Source organism: Kogia breviceps, chromosome 4 (genome assembly GCF_026419965.1).
Source record: "Kogia breviceps isolate mKogBre1 chromosome 4, mKogBre1 haplotype 1, whole genome shotgun sequence".
Classification (NCBI taxonomy): Eukaryota; Metazoa; Chordata; class Mammalia; order Artiodactyla; family Physeteridae; genus Kogia; species Kogia breviceps.
This window is the reverse complement of record NC_081313.1, coordinates 119890414-119907493: the sequence shown is the minus strand read 5'-3', so window position 1 is coordinate 119907493 and position 17080 is coordinate 119890414. Positions and strand designations below refer to the sequence as shown.

The 17080-nt window shown below is 41.3% G+C and overlaps 1 protein-coding gene across 6 annotated transcripts in view; it reads right to left on the bottom strand.

Annotated features, from left to right (window-relative positions):
• ARHGAP26 (Rho GTPase activating protein 26) overlaps positions 1-17080 on the bottom strand; it is a 470919-nt gene that overhangs the window by 25534 nt on the left and 428305 nt on the right. The window lies entirely within an intron of this gene.

The following is a 17080-nucleotide window of genomic DNA, read 5'->3' as shown; positions in this document are numbered from 1 at the left end:
AAGGGTCCTGATACATCCTAGCAAATAGCCTTGCAGAAAGGTTCGACTGAATTGTATTCCCACCAACAGCGTATGGGGGCTGCCCCTTCCCTCTCACCACGGCCCCACCAGCACAGAGAATGAGCAATTAAAAAAATCAGATGGACTTTCTTCCCCCAGTCCACAAAGGTTACCTTGGACTCTTCTCTTTCCTAGCATTTCCAACGGTAAAAACAAATACAACTCCTCTCCCGTGTTGTTTCCATCTGCAAGCAATGTTTAATTTTCTAAAGGGCATTCTGCCAAGAAGGTAGTGTGGGGAAGGAGACAGGCAGATGGATAGAGAGACAGACAACCGCAGTCTGTGGGGTGCTGAACCCCTGGCCATGTGGCGTGGCTGATCCAAGAGAAATGGGGAGTGGTGGGTGGTTGGCTTAGTCTAGGACTCTCAAAGACAGGGCTAGGTAGGAGGAATGAGGTACACATGGGGAGCCAAAGAGTGTCTCGCCAGCTGCGTACTGTGGAGAGGTCACAAAACTGGCATCAACATCTCTCTGCCAGGCAGTGGTCTGAGACCTACAGGCTGGGTTCCCAGTCATGGATCTCAGGCTTGACCTGAATGCTCACTCCCTCAGAGTCCCCTTTCCCCATTAGGCCTAGAGCAGGGATGGTGCTATTAAGTTCAAAGGGGACTGCCTGTATTTTTTTCTCTCTCCCTAAAATGAGAGAGGATAGAAAATTCCATGAAAACCTGTAAAGTCTCATCTTATCTAGTCCTGAATTAGTGACTTTTTCTTCCTTGGAAAATATCCCTTTATGTCTTCAGTTAAAGTGCCATAAAAAGAGAGGGAAAATCAAACTCCACTTGGGAAAACAGGGTCAAAAGGAGTACTGGTAAGCTGGATAGTGGTGAATCAGAGTAAATGACACAAAACCCAATTTCTACTTGTTGAAAATTTGAACATATTCTTTACGTGTCTGCTGAAGCTTTTACAACACAGAAATCCTATGTCCTGAATTTTCAGTATGTGCTTCACAACTTTACAAGAGGAAAAGTCCACATGCCCCCAAGTTGCATTGCTCTGTATTCTTTTCTGACTCTTACAAGTATGCACAGTATTTACAGATTCTTTCCCCACATCTAATATAATTTAATACACATTTTTATTCAGACAATAACAGAGTCCTGATTCTTATTTTTATGAGACTAGCTGGTGAAATCCCCTTAAGGCCTTCACAATTATATGCAATTGCTTTTAAAATAGTTTTTAAATAATTTGCTTTTAAAATAGCTTGACAAGTCTACAGGGCAGTGGTTCTGTTTTTCCAGCTTTTAAAAAAATTTCTGAAGTTTAAGTTCCAAATAAGTTTCAAACTCAGATGGAGTATGTTGGAAAAGGCATATAATTCTGCAATTAAATAAAATCCAAAATCTTAGAATAGAGAATCTGTTATCCTTAAGGTTCCTCCAAGTCAATAATTTGAACCTTCTCATGCAGAATAACAAAGAAATACAAGGTAAAGGGAACAACTCTGGATTGGAAGTAAAGATGCCTGGACAATGGTCTCAGTTCAAGTGCTCACTGCAGGGGAAAAACCCTCAAGGGAAAGAAAGGACCAGCAGGGTAAATGGAACAGATGCCTCTATTGTGCTCTGCACTGCACAATACTAATCGAGGGGAGTATTCTTTCCTCTTAATTAAACCTGAGGATAGCCCCTCAATCTTTTTTAAAATCACATTTCAGCTACATCAGAACTGGTTCTTAAAATAAAATGTATTTACTTTCTTTCAACTAAATAACCTCACAATTTTTGAAGTTATTTTTAAGGAAATGAGAAAGTGTTTTGGGAGCACTTCGAAGGGTTTATACGGTGACAGTTGCTATTTCAAAAGATCGGAATGGTTGCCGAGAAATCCCAGCATCTCCTTACTATACCGAGTGCAGCATAACTGTCATTCTCTATATAATGAAGATATTGCAAAAACAAATGTATTCACTGTAACTTAAACAGAAAAGCAATAGTGCCACTAGATTCAATCATCTACTATCCTGAGGCATAACTTAGGTTTGCTCTAAAGCCACCATCTAATGCTGGGTGTGTTTAAACTATTCTTAAAATCTACAAGCAAGAAACTGTAACTGCCTCAGGGGATTGAGAATGGGGACTGGGTACACAGGCACAGACTGGATATTCACTTTATATTTTACATTTGTTTATATTGTTTGAGTTTTAAAATCATGAGCCTATATTATTTTATAATAATAGTGGAAAGCACTCTTCTATAAATGGCGCTAGGATAACTGGATATCTATATGGAAAAAGTGACACAACCTCTACCTCATATCATACCTAACAAATGATTTCCTGGTGGATTACAGATCTAATTGCCAAAGGCGAACAATAAATGAGGGAATGCCTCTGAGAACTTGGGGTTGGGATTTATCCAACAGGGCATAAAAAGCACTAAGCATAAAGGAAAATACTGATATACGCAACTACATTAAAATAAGAAATTTTATGTATCAGAAGACAACCTTAAAAGAGAGTAAAAAGACAGCCTACAACATATAAATACATAAGGGCACATATAAGACTATACAAAGAACTCCTACTGATCAGTAAGAAAAAGGTAGACAACCAAGTGGGAAATGGGTAAGAAACTTGAGCAGGGACTTAGAAGAGAAAATGCAGAAGAAGGGGGCTCACCCTTTCTGTAATGCAGGAAGCATAGATTAAAACCACAGTGAGATGATCCTGCTCACCTACCAGAACGACTAAGATAGCTAATATCAAAATGCTGAAAACACCAAGTGTTTACAAAACATGCAACAACTGGAATTCTTATACTCCGCTGGAGGAGGGGTGTAAACTCCTCCACCCACTCTGGAAAACACTTTGGCATTATCTAGCGAAAATGAAGTTATCATTCTCCATGACCCCGCAGTTCATTCCCAGATGTATACCCTAAAGCAGGGGTCCCCAACCCGGGACTGCACGTGGCCTGTTAGGAACGGGGCTGCACAGCAGGGGGTGAGTGGCTGACGAGTGAGAGTGAAGCTTCATCTGTTGTTCCCCATTGCTCCCCATTGCTCACATTACCACCTGAACCGTCCCCCTGCCCCCACCCCCCATTCTGTGGAAAAACTGTCTTCCATAAAACTGGTCCCTGGTGCCAAAAAGGTTGGGGACCACTGCCCTAGAGCACAGTGTGTATATATGAGAAGACATATATGAGAATGTGTAGAGCAATTTATCTGTAAAAACAAAAACTGGAAACAAGCTAGAAGTTGAGCAAAAGTAGAATGGAGAAATAATTTTAGTATATTAATGCAATTATGCATTCTGCTACAGTGAAAATAAATAAATGAACTACAGCTACATGAATGACTTTTAAAACAGTTGAGCAAAAGAAGCCAGACTCAAAATAATAAAGCAAAATATTACATTTTAGGAATGCACCAAGTCAATCATTATTTGCAGATTCTGCAGTCATGAATTCACCTACTTGTTAAATTTATTTGTAAGTCCAGAATCAATACTCAAGGTGCTTTCATAGTCATTTGCGGACACACACAGAGTGATGAAAAACTTAAGTCACCCTGCGTCACCCAACATGCACATTCCCAGCTGAGGTCAAGCAAAGGGATGCTCTGCCTTCTGTTCCAGCTCTGTAGTGTCCCTATGTGCAAGAAGGCTGTGACATGCCTTACAAAGAAAACATGTGCTTAGTAAGTTTCATTTGGGCATAACTTATAGCACTGTTCGTCCTGAGTTTAATGTTAATGAATCAATAGTAATATTAAGTAAGGTGTCTTTAAGTAGAAACCCATGTAAAACAAGGTTATGTACTGATGGGTTGACAAAAAAGTTGCAACCAGAGGCTTGTAGGAACCTAACCTGTATTTCCTGTAGGAGCAATGGTATGATATTCACTAATTCAGTGTCTGTGGTTACTTCATGGACTGTTACTATTGCAAATAACAAGAACCTGTACTGAAGAGCTAAAAGTATAAATAAAAACAAGGAATTGATTACTATAAACATCAGATTAGTGGTTACCCCTGTGGGAAAGGAGAGGCCTGTGATAGGGAAGAGAAAGTGAGAGATGTGGGTACTTCTGGGGTCCTGGGTAGGTTGTATTTTTGACCTGGGGGGGACAGTTGCTAAATAGTAATTTGTGAAGTTGTATAATACATCTCACATACTTTTCTATATAATAAAAAATATGTGCAAACCTACCTTGAAACACTTAGGGACAGTAAGTATAACAGTGTATTAACAGCATTCTCTGGGTGATGAGAGTAAATGTAATCTTTATTCTTTGTGCTTTTAAAATATTTTCCATATTTTCTACAATTAATATGTTACATTTAAAACCAAAAAAAATACATATTAATAGAAGAAATATTCTCCCTAATCATACAAATAGCTACGTTCATTCTCTAAAGGAAGGATGTTTTAATAGGGGCAAAATGACAATTCTGTCTTTGTTGCACTAATCTGTGGTTTAGGTTGCACGACACAGTTGGCAGTTCCCAACTGTTTTTACTGTTTTTCTGTCAAATACAATCAACAAATATTTACTGAGTGCCTTCCATATGCAAGAACTAAATTTCCCATCCTTCTGTCCTCACTGAGGAATTATGTTGATTCCTCTAGAGCCTTTTTTATTGGTAAAGTTATTACAGTAAATCAATGGTGTTTTCCTTTCCCCCGCGCATGGGGAAGTCGAGGAGGACATCTCTGATGTCGCATTCTGAGTCTGCTGACAAGTTAACAACACTAGCTGAAAGTCCTTGGCCATCTGGCATCCCTTTCTATACGGTCTGCTTTCAGGGAGTATTTCCTGTTTGGACTAGGGAGAGGAAAAGGAGGGAAAAGGATTTAATAAGAATCTAAATGTCCACTGATGAAAACAAAGGAGTATCTAAAATTAGAAGTGGTGGCCCAAGATACTTGGGTGGCCTAACAGTAACCCTAGGGAAAGAGGATTCCTTGAAAAAGGAGCCTAAAATATTTCACTATGTTCACTACTCTCAGCAATAGAAAAAGCACTTCTCCTAAAGATAATATCCAGGACAATTAAATTAAACTCCTACAACACACAAAGTTTGGTCCGGATACCATGAAAGGCGTATGAGGCAAAGAGATAAGGAGACATGAACTTTGATGCTAAGGCCATTGGACTTTTCTCCCTGTAAGCAAATAGCTGGCTTCTCTCAAATTCTAGTGTTTATTCTTTAGTCTAAACATGTGGAAAATTGTTTCTGATCCGATTTTAACCTCCTCAAATGTCTTCCCCACTCCATTTGTATCATCTATCCCTGGCCTTGCTCCTTTGGTGTGACCATACCCAAACCCCACTTTTTCCGTACTACCATGCTTGCCTTCCACAATGGCTGGCTCAGGCCGCAGCAAAGAAATGCTATCTCACTGGGCTTCACAGTGATTTTCACCCCTTGTTCTTTTGGTTCTGGGGAGCTTATTGACTGGACTGGAAAAAACTTTAAATGATTTTCCAGCAAAGTCACCCTTTCCAGTGGAAAAAAAAGAGTTTTAACATCTGTGAACAAAAACAAACTGAAGGAAAATGATTTATATATTCTCTGGTTCTTGTACTCCAAAACCAAACACCCGCTAAGAACTCAATGAAAACAGACATAGCAAAGTACCATTAATTCTAATCTCACAAAATTAAAATTTCTATTTTTTTCAGATCTGAGGTAGATCCAAATTTACTATGAACAATCTATGAATGACTAAGCCAATTTACAATGTCAACAAGATTTTTCAATACAGATTGCTTAACCTAAAAGACCCATTCGTGGTGATGATTTCAAAATGCAAATCTGATCATGTCATGTCTTTGCATAAAATACTCACTCAATGATTCTCCATTGTTTCTAGGGTGAAGACCAAGGCCTTCCTACCTTGACTACACTAAGAATTGCTAGCCTGGTTTCTTTACCTTTTAACCACTTGAATCCATCCTACTGCACATCGTAACTACATGAACCTCCTAAGCACATAGTTTAATAACTACTTGTTGAATGTTGTTCAACAAATAGCATTTTCCCACTCATAAGCTCACCAATACCTACTGCATGTAGAATAAATTGCTTGCCCTAGTAGAGCGGGATATGTATGTAGTTACAATTTACTCGTGCCCACCAGTTTTCCAACTCCTGTTCTTCTGGTTCATTTGGAGAAGTTCTTCTAGACTCCAAGCAATACAGGTGGGTCCAGTGTCCCACCGATGTCACCGCATTGGCAGGCATGTGATCCAGGCTGGCCAGGGAGAGGACCCCCTTCCTCCTGGTCACAGTGGGTCAGTGATGGACAGGTAACTGATCACAGTTCATCCATGGGGTCTAATATATGAATGCTCTTCTTCATGGATGCAAAATCTAAATGTATTGGCTGAGGGTGACCAGAGATCCTTTTTTCCTATAACATGGCAAACATCTGTCTGCAAATGAAGTTTTGTTTTGTTTTGTTTTTCAAAAGAGGGAAGAAGAGCCAAGCAAAATAATAATTTGGGCTCCTGGATTCAATTTTGCTCGAGGTTAGATTCACCCTGAGATTTCCCAAAATTGTAAGCTTATAACTTCCACTTTTTCCCTAAGCTACTCGGGTTTCTGTCATTTGAAGGCCTTTCACAAGACTCCCCAATGCTCTTCTTTGCAGTCATTACTTGCCTCCAAGTCAGCAAACTTTCTTAAGGGCCATTTAGTAAATATTTTAGACTGTGGAACAAGAGGCAAAAATTAAGGGTATTACATAGCTACTTACATAAACGTTTAAAATGTAACAGTTTAACAATGTAAAAACCATTCTTATTTTATGAGCTGTAAAGTAAAAATAAAAACAAACAAACAAACAAAACCAAGGTGACAGGCTGGATTTGGACCACGGGCCATTGTTTTCCAGCCCTTCTTCTAGTCAAACTGGTTTACACTAGCCATGAGCATGCTGTAAGCCTTTCACTGCAATGTTCTTGCTGGTGATGTTTTACTCCCCTGGAATGCCTCTTCCCTTGCCACTAACTACTACCCATCCACCACTCAAAGCCCATCTAAATGTGGACTCCCACCTGAGGCTTCTCTGATACCACAACAAAGCGAGGTCTCTCTCCCCTGAATCCTGGAGAACTCTATTTCTCTTCTGGTCTTGACCCTACCTTGTACTGTAGTTATCCTAATCCTCTTGCAGCTCTTGCACACTGTGAATGCTTAGTCAGTTTCTTTGGAATTGACAATATCTAAAGGCTACACTGAAAAAACAGAAAAACAAACAAACAAAAAACCCAAGAAACAAAAAAACTCCACAGGATGGAAGTAATTAGTAAAGGTTTATGGATCCACCAGAAGCACAGGGTAAGCCAAGGAAGCCAGACATTTCTGAATCAGAATTATCTGACATCATAAAACAGAACAGCTCTCACTCCAGCATTGCCATGACAGCTGTAGTACAGCCACTTGTTTGCTTGTCTAGGGTGGTTATGCGCAACAAGTATGACAGAAGGGGCATTTCGGACATTTTGTTCCTGGTGGGGTGGGAGACAGGCACGCTGGTCTAGGCTTTGATGGACTGCTCACTCGTGTGAGCGGTCAGCAGTCCCTTCTGACTACTGCATAGTGTTGCCCAAACCCAGTCATCTGGGCCTCAGCCTCCAATCTTCTCACCATTGTATGTGTTTTAATATAACAACAGATACTATAACATATAGTATATAATATTAATATATAACATTTTAATATTTTTCTCTAAATTGATCTTCTTAATAAAGCAGAAGCATCTACGTTAGTCCATTCTAAATAATAAAACCTCATTATTATTAAAATGAAGAAGAAAAAATTCGCCCAGGCACCATTTAAAACTTTCAAGTACCTCAGTGCCACAAGGCACACATTTTGGACATTTCTGTTCTCAGTTACCAATATTTTTATTTCCTCTTGCAGAAACATAGCATCTATTTTCCCAAGATCTATTTAATTACCCCAAAGAGTGAAATTAGTTAATAAAAAATGTGTATGTCCATTTCAGGCAAGGTGTTGACAGTCATTTAATATTTTTCCCCTCTTAACTTTGATATCATTTGTCTATACTATCATCATCATCGTGTCAACATTTATCATTTGTCTATACTATCATCATCATCGTGTCAACATTTACTTACTGTGTTTTGCATTTCTGGGAGAGCAGGATTTTTAAAGGTAGTTTTATTGAGGGATAATACTATGAAGTTGACCCCCTATTTTAAGTGTACAACATTGAGAGGGTTGTGTAATCATAAGCCATAATCCAGTTTTATAATGCTTCTATCAGCCCCAAAAGTTCCCTCCTGCCATTTGCATCCAAGCCCTGCTCCTGTAACCAGCCATAGGCAACCACTGATCTACTTTCTATCTTTAGAGATTTGCCTTTTCCAACACTTCACCATAATGGAGTCATACAATGTGTGATCTTTTTTGTCTGGCTTATTTCACCTGCAGATGTTTATAGTGGGCCAACAGCTTTCAAAAGGCAGGTGAAATGAAGATGGTAACAAACACTGAGTACTAACTTTTATTGAATACTCGGTATGTACCAGTCATTCTGCCAAGCTTTGGGAGGCATTACCTTATTTAATTTTTCCAAACAACCTCAGGAATAGGTACTATTATTCTCATTTTTCAGATGACAAAACAGAAGCTCATAAATAAAGTTTAAGGATCTTTGCTTAAAGTCAATTGTCTAATTATTGGATGAGCTGGGATTTGAAACTAGCCCTAACTCTTAGCTACTATGCTATCTGCCTGGTGTTAAAAAAAAAAAGTCTCAAGATGAAACCAACTGAGATTTTCCTTTAAAAAAAAAAAAAGCACCAAAAACCAAATTAACAAAAACTTTTCAACTCACAGGAGAAAGCAATATACAGTTCACGGTGCTAGGGAAAAAGCCTTTGAGGGTGCCTGGAAGGGAAGGTTCACCACAGCGAGCACTCCAGCACCTTCTCAGCACAGCGAGCCTCCACCGGGCACAGACCGCTCCCCCCCTCTGCCTTCCAGGCTCCCTGCTGCTGCGGCTCAGGCAAACCGGAAGCGGCCTCATCCTCCCGGCACCCTTCATTATATATGCTCTTGCCCTCAGTCTACTGCAGCCTTTTCATTTTATTTAGAAAGCATGCACTGGAAGACATAAAAAATAATATATTTAAGGCTGTTTATGAGCAAATTTCCTCAAAAAGCCTCAAGCTGGTGCATTTGTGCCATCTGTTACAAGGGAAACTAGAAACCACCTGTCTGTCTGCCTGAGCTCTGCTCTTATCAAGGAAGTTGTAATTACCTCTTTGGTGAAGGATTTGAATCATTACAGTAAATCCCTTATTCAGCACATATTGTATTAGGAAGGCATTCTGACCCTAAAACCCAGGGTTTTTATCCCCTTGCCCTGCACAGATGCAATAAAACCTCAGCTCTTCAAAGCCTGGCAGAGTGAATTGTGCCTTAATCTTGTTTGTTACTCAATGATAAATATTTACTAAACAAATATTTCCTGCACACTTAACTACACGTCAGTGCTTTGCAGGCACTGGGAATACAGCAGAAAACAGGTGGAGAGAGGCTTCTGCTCTCAAGCAGCTTATGTTCACTCACAGTGAACTTCAAGGCAGGGTATGAGCACAGGCTGGGTGGAGGAAAAATATCAAAACGTCCATTTGCATCCCTCATCTGATCCTTATAAGATTTGTATTTTATATATGCTTTCTGATGTGTATAAAACAATGAGTAGGATAGGTAAATACTTTATAAACAGGTAAATAAAAACAACAGACACGTATTAGAGGTACCTGCCCCCAATATTTTTTTCTGATAGTATTTTGATCATTTTAGTGATTAAAATTGTTTAGGAAACACTATTCTTGTGTGTGTGTGTTAACAGACAAACAAGTAAACAACACATCACTTTAGATGGTATTAAGAGCTACGAAGAAAATTTAAAAAGCAGTGTGAAGGAGACTGCCAAGTGGGAAAGGGTGGGTGGGGTGATTTAGATTCCGTGGGTGGGGTGATTTGGATTCCACGGATGGGGCTGCTTCTTTCAGGAGTAACATCTCAGCTGAGAGGTCCACGCAGGAGAGTGCTCAAGCCCCCTTCTCTTAAACACCAGGGCATCTTTTAATTTTAAACATTTGGGATTAAAACAAAAACCAAGCCCCATTTCCTCCTAAGCACCCTCACAGTCTCTTTGCTTAATCATAGAGCCTTTTACCGGGACACCGTGTGAACTTAATGAAAAGGGTCCCATTTTGAAGGGAAGAACTATTGAAAGACGATCAGTAGTAAAGGCTGGCCTTGCTGTAGCAGAATTCCCAGTAGTGGCTGGTAACATCAAAACATAGTTTTTCTGCAAGAAACTGTTTCCTGGTAAAGCTAAAAAGTCATTCCTTTGGGGGAAATAAGTGTGTGCCTTTTCAATGAAGTCTCTATGTGCCCTAAAATAAGTATGTGGCTTGCTTCTTTTCGGAAGAAAGGAATTACATAAATCCCAAACCAACCGACAAACAGCCTGCAGATATCTCTTCCCTTGTGTGAACTGCCACATCTCCAGGTCCCTACAGAACCAAGCATGAGGTTAGATACCCTAGATATTACACCTCGGTTTTCTGGATCACTCTTTCACTACCTGAGGTATATAACATTTCTGAAGTTCTACTCACTTTTTGTCACTAGATTCATGTTAATTCACCTAGAAGGGTATATGTGGTAAGCCTTCTACAATGTCATCCTCCAAGACCCACACCATGTCTCTGCCAGCTCCTCTCCTTACCATCACCTAGGCTTATAGGGACAAAATGGTACTCTGCATATACTTATCCCTTCTCTCATCCTCCCAGGAAACTATGGAAAGGAAAGGAGAATCTCCCCAAGGGAAGAATATTGCAAATCACACAATTTAGGAAAATACAAAAATGAAGGCGAATAAAATGTATTTTCCAAAATAAGAAGTTCTTGCACCATCGAGTAGTTGAATGAGTCCAGCTGGGTTGGAGCCTAAAAATCTGTATTTAAAAAATGTTCTCCTCACTGCCCACAACTCCAACCCCAGCCCTGTGGTTCTGATATGCAAGCAGAGATGGGAACCACTGATCCTTGGTTTCTACAGAGTTCCAAGTCAGCTTTGGAGATTACTGGGAAATGGGAACACACCAGGGACTTAGTAGCATGCACCTTGGTGATTATTTTGTTCCTATAAAATTTTTAATTTATTCACATGGATCTTGTTATTATTTTTGACACAGCAAATACGTGTAAATTTCTTCACCTGTGTATTAATAAAGTGTCAGTGCTTATCTGTGATTTGGTCTGAAGAACTGAAGGAGTTCTGAGGAGACAGACCAGTTTAAGCTGGAGGAGTTTGGGAAAGTTTCCCTTGAGCTGGAATGTTCCCATTTTCCATTTGGGGGTTTCAGATTTAAGGGGGCTGTGGTCAGCCTTGCAGCTGGGAAAGGAGAATCAGTGTCAGGGGCAAAATGAGCCCCCCGCTCTCTGCTGAAACGAGACGTGGCAACAGCATATACACAGCCTTGGCTTTGAAAATAACAACTCCCACTGGTGTAGACTGCTTACAACCCGAGAGGCTCGGGGCTGAGCACTTTTGGTCTCTGCCTCGTCCCAATAACCCAAGAGGGCTGACTTTGCAGAGGGGTAAGAGGAAGTTTGGAGAGGTTGAGTCGTTTTCTTTTTTCTTTTCTTTTTTTTTTTTTGCGGTACGCGGGCCTCTCACTGTTGTGGCCTCTCCCATTGCAGAGCACAGGCTCAGCAGCCATGGCTCACGGGCCCAGCCGCTCCACAGCACGTGGGATCCTCCCAGACCGGGGCACGAACCCACGTCCCCTGCATCGGCAGGCAGACTCCCAACCACTGCGCCACCAGGGAAGCCCGAGTCATTTTCTAAGAGCCAGAAAGCGGTGGTGCTGAGACTGAAGTGAGGCAGCCTGACTCCAGTACAGCCTCTTCTGAAGCTCCCCTCCAGCCTCCCCATGGCCCCTCTCAGAGTCCTCGGCATGCATACTCCACAGGCCCGGCGCACAGAAGTGCCTGGAGATAGCTGATGCAAACACAGTGAGCCCACTTAAAGGGAATTTGCTTGAAGCGCCCTAGAATCTGTTAAAGCAGGTAAATCCCAGTTCCAACAGCAAATGTTACAAATAACATTACATAGAAAATAAAAGAAAAACGGTTTGGGAGCCTCTGAACACTTTCACTGGTTGTCTATTTGATAAACAGACTTCTGGATGAAAACACTATTCTTAACAATAGTGAATTAACAGTTAAGTGCAAGAGTCTGGGGTCAGACAGAGCTCCAATACTGCTTTGAATCCTGGTTCTGCCACTTATTAGCCGTCTGACCATGGGCAAATGTGCCCCTCATTTTCCTCCCCGGCTTAAAATGGGGATAATCAATAATAACTCTACCTCAGAGGATTGGTGAGAATTACAGGGGATCATACACATAATACGCTTAGCATACTGAAGCTTGGTATGCCATAAGCATTCACTAAATGGTAGCTATGATAATTAGGATGTGCTTGACTTGTCCTGAAAAAGTGATTCTTTTATTTTAAAATGAAACGTGGACTTAAGGACGCAGTACTTGTACCATCTATAAATCTGAAGGCACTGATTCAAACAGAAGTGAAAATGAAGATGAAACTGCACCAGTACCTGTACTAAAAGGAGAGAAAAAGTAGTCTGCCTCCAGTTCTAGGGCTTTCATCCCAGGATCATTTCCCCTCTTAGCATAGCCCTGTCACTTGTGTCTGCACAGCAAAGCCCCCAGTGGAAAACACACAGAGGCAAGTTCAGAGGCGCTCGGGTTGTGTTACCAGGGCAGATCAGTCCACCGGGATCAAATAACCTATGCCCAAAGCCCAGAATTTCATGTTCAAGTGGAGGTGTCAATACTGAGCTGTGGCTCATCTAGGGACCTTAATTAAGCCCCAGCCTCTCTTTCAGGGCAGGCCGACGGGAGGTGTCTGTTTTTCCATCGGCTCTCACAGAAAAGCTGGTGGTGTTAGGGAAAGTGGGCCTGGGAAGTTGGGCGGACAGGCGCACTGCTTACCGGCCCACACTCATTCTGGGAGTGTCCAGGGAGAGGATTTGAATTCCCGGGTGCACGTGTGACAGCTGCCTGAGAAGCCCACGTGGAGAGGGCGGGTGAAGAGACAGAGTGACAGGATAACACTTCCTTCTTGGCGTGGGCCTTCCCCCAAGGATGGTTACACACTCATAAAAGCAGCACTGCACAGGTTTCACACAAAAGCTGCTGGAGATGGCGCTGCTCATTCTTGTAATATTCTGCAAGGTGAGCAGCCAGGGTCGCCATCATTAAGTGGACAAGGTAGGCTGAGCCAGACTCTCGGACATTAGGGCTCCATGAATGGCTTAGTTTCTTGGGGTGGTGGGCAGGCCACTGCAGCAGCTTCCCTTCCTTCTTTGCCTTCTAAGCCACAGGTTTCTCAACATCTAACTTCCCCATCCCTGTCCTCACCCCTCCGCCAACAGGCTAAATGCTGGTTCTTTAAATAGGGAGGCTCTTTTAGGAAGAAAGGCGTAGAGAAGACTCACTGAGAAACTTCCCACAGGGAATGCAAGGTTGAGTGGGAAGAGTTAAGGGCTCTAGGAGCAGGCGGGGCGAGGGTGGGAAGCCTTCCGACTTCACCTCGCTCTCCTTTGAAAACCAGGGAAAATGTTACCCCAAAGGACCTCAGTGAAGACTGCATGAATCTATATCCATAAAGCGCCAGGTGCCGCATGCGGCACTAGAAGGTGCCCCCGACATAACAGCAAGCATTGATAACTTCCTGAGCTTGACAAACTAGCAGAATTAAGGAAAAGAATAAATAACCTTAGGTTCTGGGCAGTTATATCTGCCTTTCCAAAGTAAAACGAACCAGGAAGAAGGATGCCAGGGCTTTGCTTAATTCACATATCCAAGGCCAGCTTACTTTCTCTCCTCCTTCCCACCCCATAGTTTTTGGTAAAAAAACAAAAACAAAAACAAAAAGGGGGCATGTCCCAAAATACGTATTTTTTAATACATAAATATTTATTTTTTTAAATACAGAAAGAAAACCTATTGTTCCTGTTTCTAGCTATAAAAGCAATTTGTGCTCAATGTAGAAATCAAAGAAACAATGAAAGGCAAAAATAAAACTAAATAAAACCCCTAAAATTAAAACTACCAAATGATCCAGCAATTCCACTTTGAAGAAAACGAAAACATTAACTTGAAAAGATATCTACACCCCCATGTTTATTGCACCATTATTTATAATAGCCAAGATATGGCAACAACGTTAAGTGTCCGTCAATGAATGAATGGGTAAAGAAGTTGTGGTACATATATACAATAGAATATTATTTGGCCATAAAAAAGAAAGAAATGGTGCCATTTGTGACAATGTGGATGGAACTTGAGGGCATTATGTTAAGTGAAATAAGTCAGACAGAGAAATACAAATACCATATAATCTCATTTATATACAAAATCTAAAACCAAAACCAAAACCAAAAAAATTCCACTGAGCTCACAGATAAAGAGAACAGATTGGTGGTTGCCAGAGGCAAAGAGGTGAGGGGTGAGGGAAATGGAGGAAGGGGGTTAAAGGGTACAAATTTCCAGCTATACAATAAATAAGTCATGGGATGTAATGTACACCATGGTAACTACAGTTAATAATACTTTTTGTATATTTGAAAATTACTAAGAGAGTAGATCTTCAAAGTTCTCAACACAAGAAAAAAAAATTTTGTAACTATGTATGGTGTTGAATGTTAACTAGACTTACTGTGGTGATCATTTTGTAATATATACAAATATCAAATCATTATGTTGTACACTTGAAATTAATATAATGTTACAGATCAATTATGCCTCAATAAAACAAAAAACTAAACAAAACCAATTATCAACATTTCCGCCCACATGTACCACATGCTGACTGTTTTAGAACTTTTACATGTATACATATGCATTCATGCATATTTGCTTTGCCCATTAAAATGGCACCATAGCTTACATACTCTTATTCTGCTTTTTTCAATGAAGTAGTTTATTATAAAAGTATTTCCATGCCAGTAAAGCTAATCAGCAACATAATTTTTAATAGTTGCACTGTAGTCCATGGCTGTGTGACAATTACCAAATCATCGCCATTGTTGGACACTGAAATTCTTTCTTTTTTTTTTGTTATTATAAATAATACTGCGATGAAAGTCCATCCACCTTTGTAAATACCTGTGATTATTACCTTACAATAAATACTTACTGAGTCAAAGGGTTAGCCCATCTGAAGCCATCTGACCCATTTCCATACTATTCCCAAGGAAGGTCATGCTGTTTCAGAATCCCACCCACAGCGGGTCAATTTGGTCTCACAAATGGACCTCCCCTTCTTTGGTCTCTTGGGTATATGGATTTTGTTGCTTCTGTCAAACGAGCCCATCAAACCACTGAGACAAAAATGGGGCTGATCTAATCTAGGTTCAAATCATTCCTCCAAAATAAATGTGAGTTCTAAGAGGAGACTGCTCTGAACCACTGCAGTGTTTCAGAACAAGGGGGTGGTGAGAGAAGGGAGGGGAGGTTTGTTCTGCCTCAGCCTCTTCTCCTGAATTGAGAATTACTGGCTTCCCCCAGTCCATCAATCAGCAAGCCGTGTCTGAACACTGAACTACAGCAAGGGAATGAATGAGCTTATATATAGTAGGTACACACATGCTGAGCACAAACATGTGACCCTGGAGACACTCCGGCAGGTAAAATGCCCTTTCATAACCCTCATGGACTCAAGGGGGAATGTTCCTCATGCTTTTTTTTTTAAGTGGGAGACAAAAGGATATGTGATAAAAAATTAATCTGGGTTGAAGACTCAAATATTCATAATGAGTATTTCAGCTAGTTAAAAAGAGGCATTTCTCCAACTCCTGATGGTCAAGAAGGGACAGCTGGCATTTTGGAGTTGGCAAATTCCTCCTGAAAGATCAATGTTGTCTCTGTATTTGATAGACTGATCTGGTCTAAGGTTTATTTGTTGAAATAGATAATGTAATATTCAGACCCATCAGCGTGTGCACACATATGCTGTTTTCCCTTAACCCCTTTGCCTCCGTGAAACTTTCAGAATCTGAATGCTTTACCCATTTAGTGAACAGTCAGAGTTTCTGACCAGGGGCAAAGGGAACTTCAAATGATGTGGCTACCAGGGAAGAGGAAGAGACAGAACAGTGTTCAAGAACTACAGGTTATCCAAAATTCTACTGAAACTAAGAAAACGGAGTCCTTCCGCAAGTGCCTTCTACCATCTCCCCCATCAGAATCTCTGCCTGCTTTCAAGGACCACAGAACAAGGTTTGTTTTGATGTCTGCAAGGAGCAGGGTCACTGCCGTGGGGCCTCAGGGCTCGCACTGGTATCTGGGGGCCTGGGCTGGACACCTAGGCTCGGGTGAGGGAAGCCATTCCCCTGGTGCGCCTTTGCCCATAACCAGAGACAGTGAGTGGTCCGGGGGAATTTCCACTGGGGGGTGGCTGCTGCTTTCTGGGTAAAGCACAGTACGTGTAGGCAGGGAAGAGCTCAAGAAATGAGTCGCCTGGAGCCAACTCATTCTGCAAGCTGCTCCCCAAGAGATGACGGACTGTCGGTGTGTTTTGTAACTGCTCAGGGTTGGGGGCAAACTCCCAGTGGGTTAGTGCCAAAGCCCAGGGCCTTGTGTCCTTCCAGAATACTAGCTGAGATGAGTGAAGAGTAGTAATAGTTAATATTTACACAGGGCTCATTTCAAGGCAGGTCACGGAGGGCTCTGTTCTCATTATCTCCTCAATTCCCTGCCACAAACCCAGCAGATGAGGAGCCCGGATATATGAATTTGGTGTTCTGGAAAATCACAGAAAATCTTCCAGGACATTTTTTTGCTCTGGGTCTACCTCAACCCACCTCCTGCCCTCATCTCCGGAAGTACTCGGCCAAGTGTTGTGTTTACATGTTTTGAGAGGTTACATTGCCACAAGAAACAGTCCAAATTCCCCTATAGGCCCTATCCAGGAAAAGA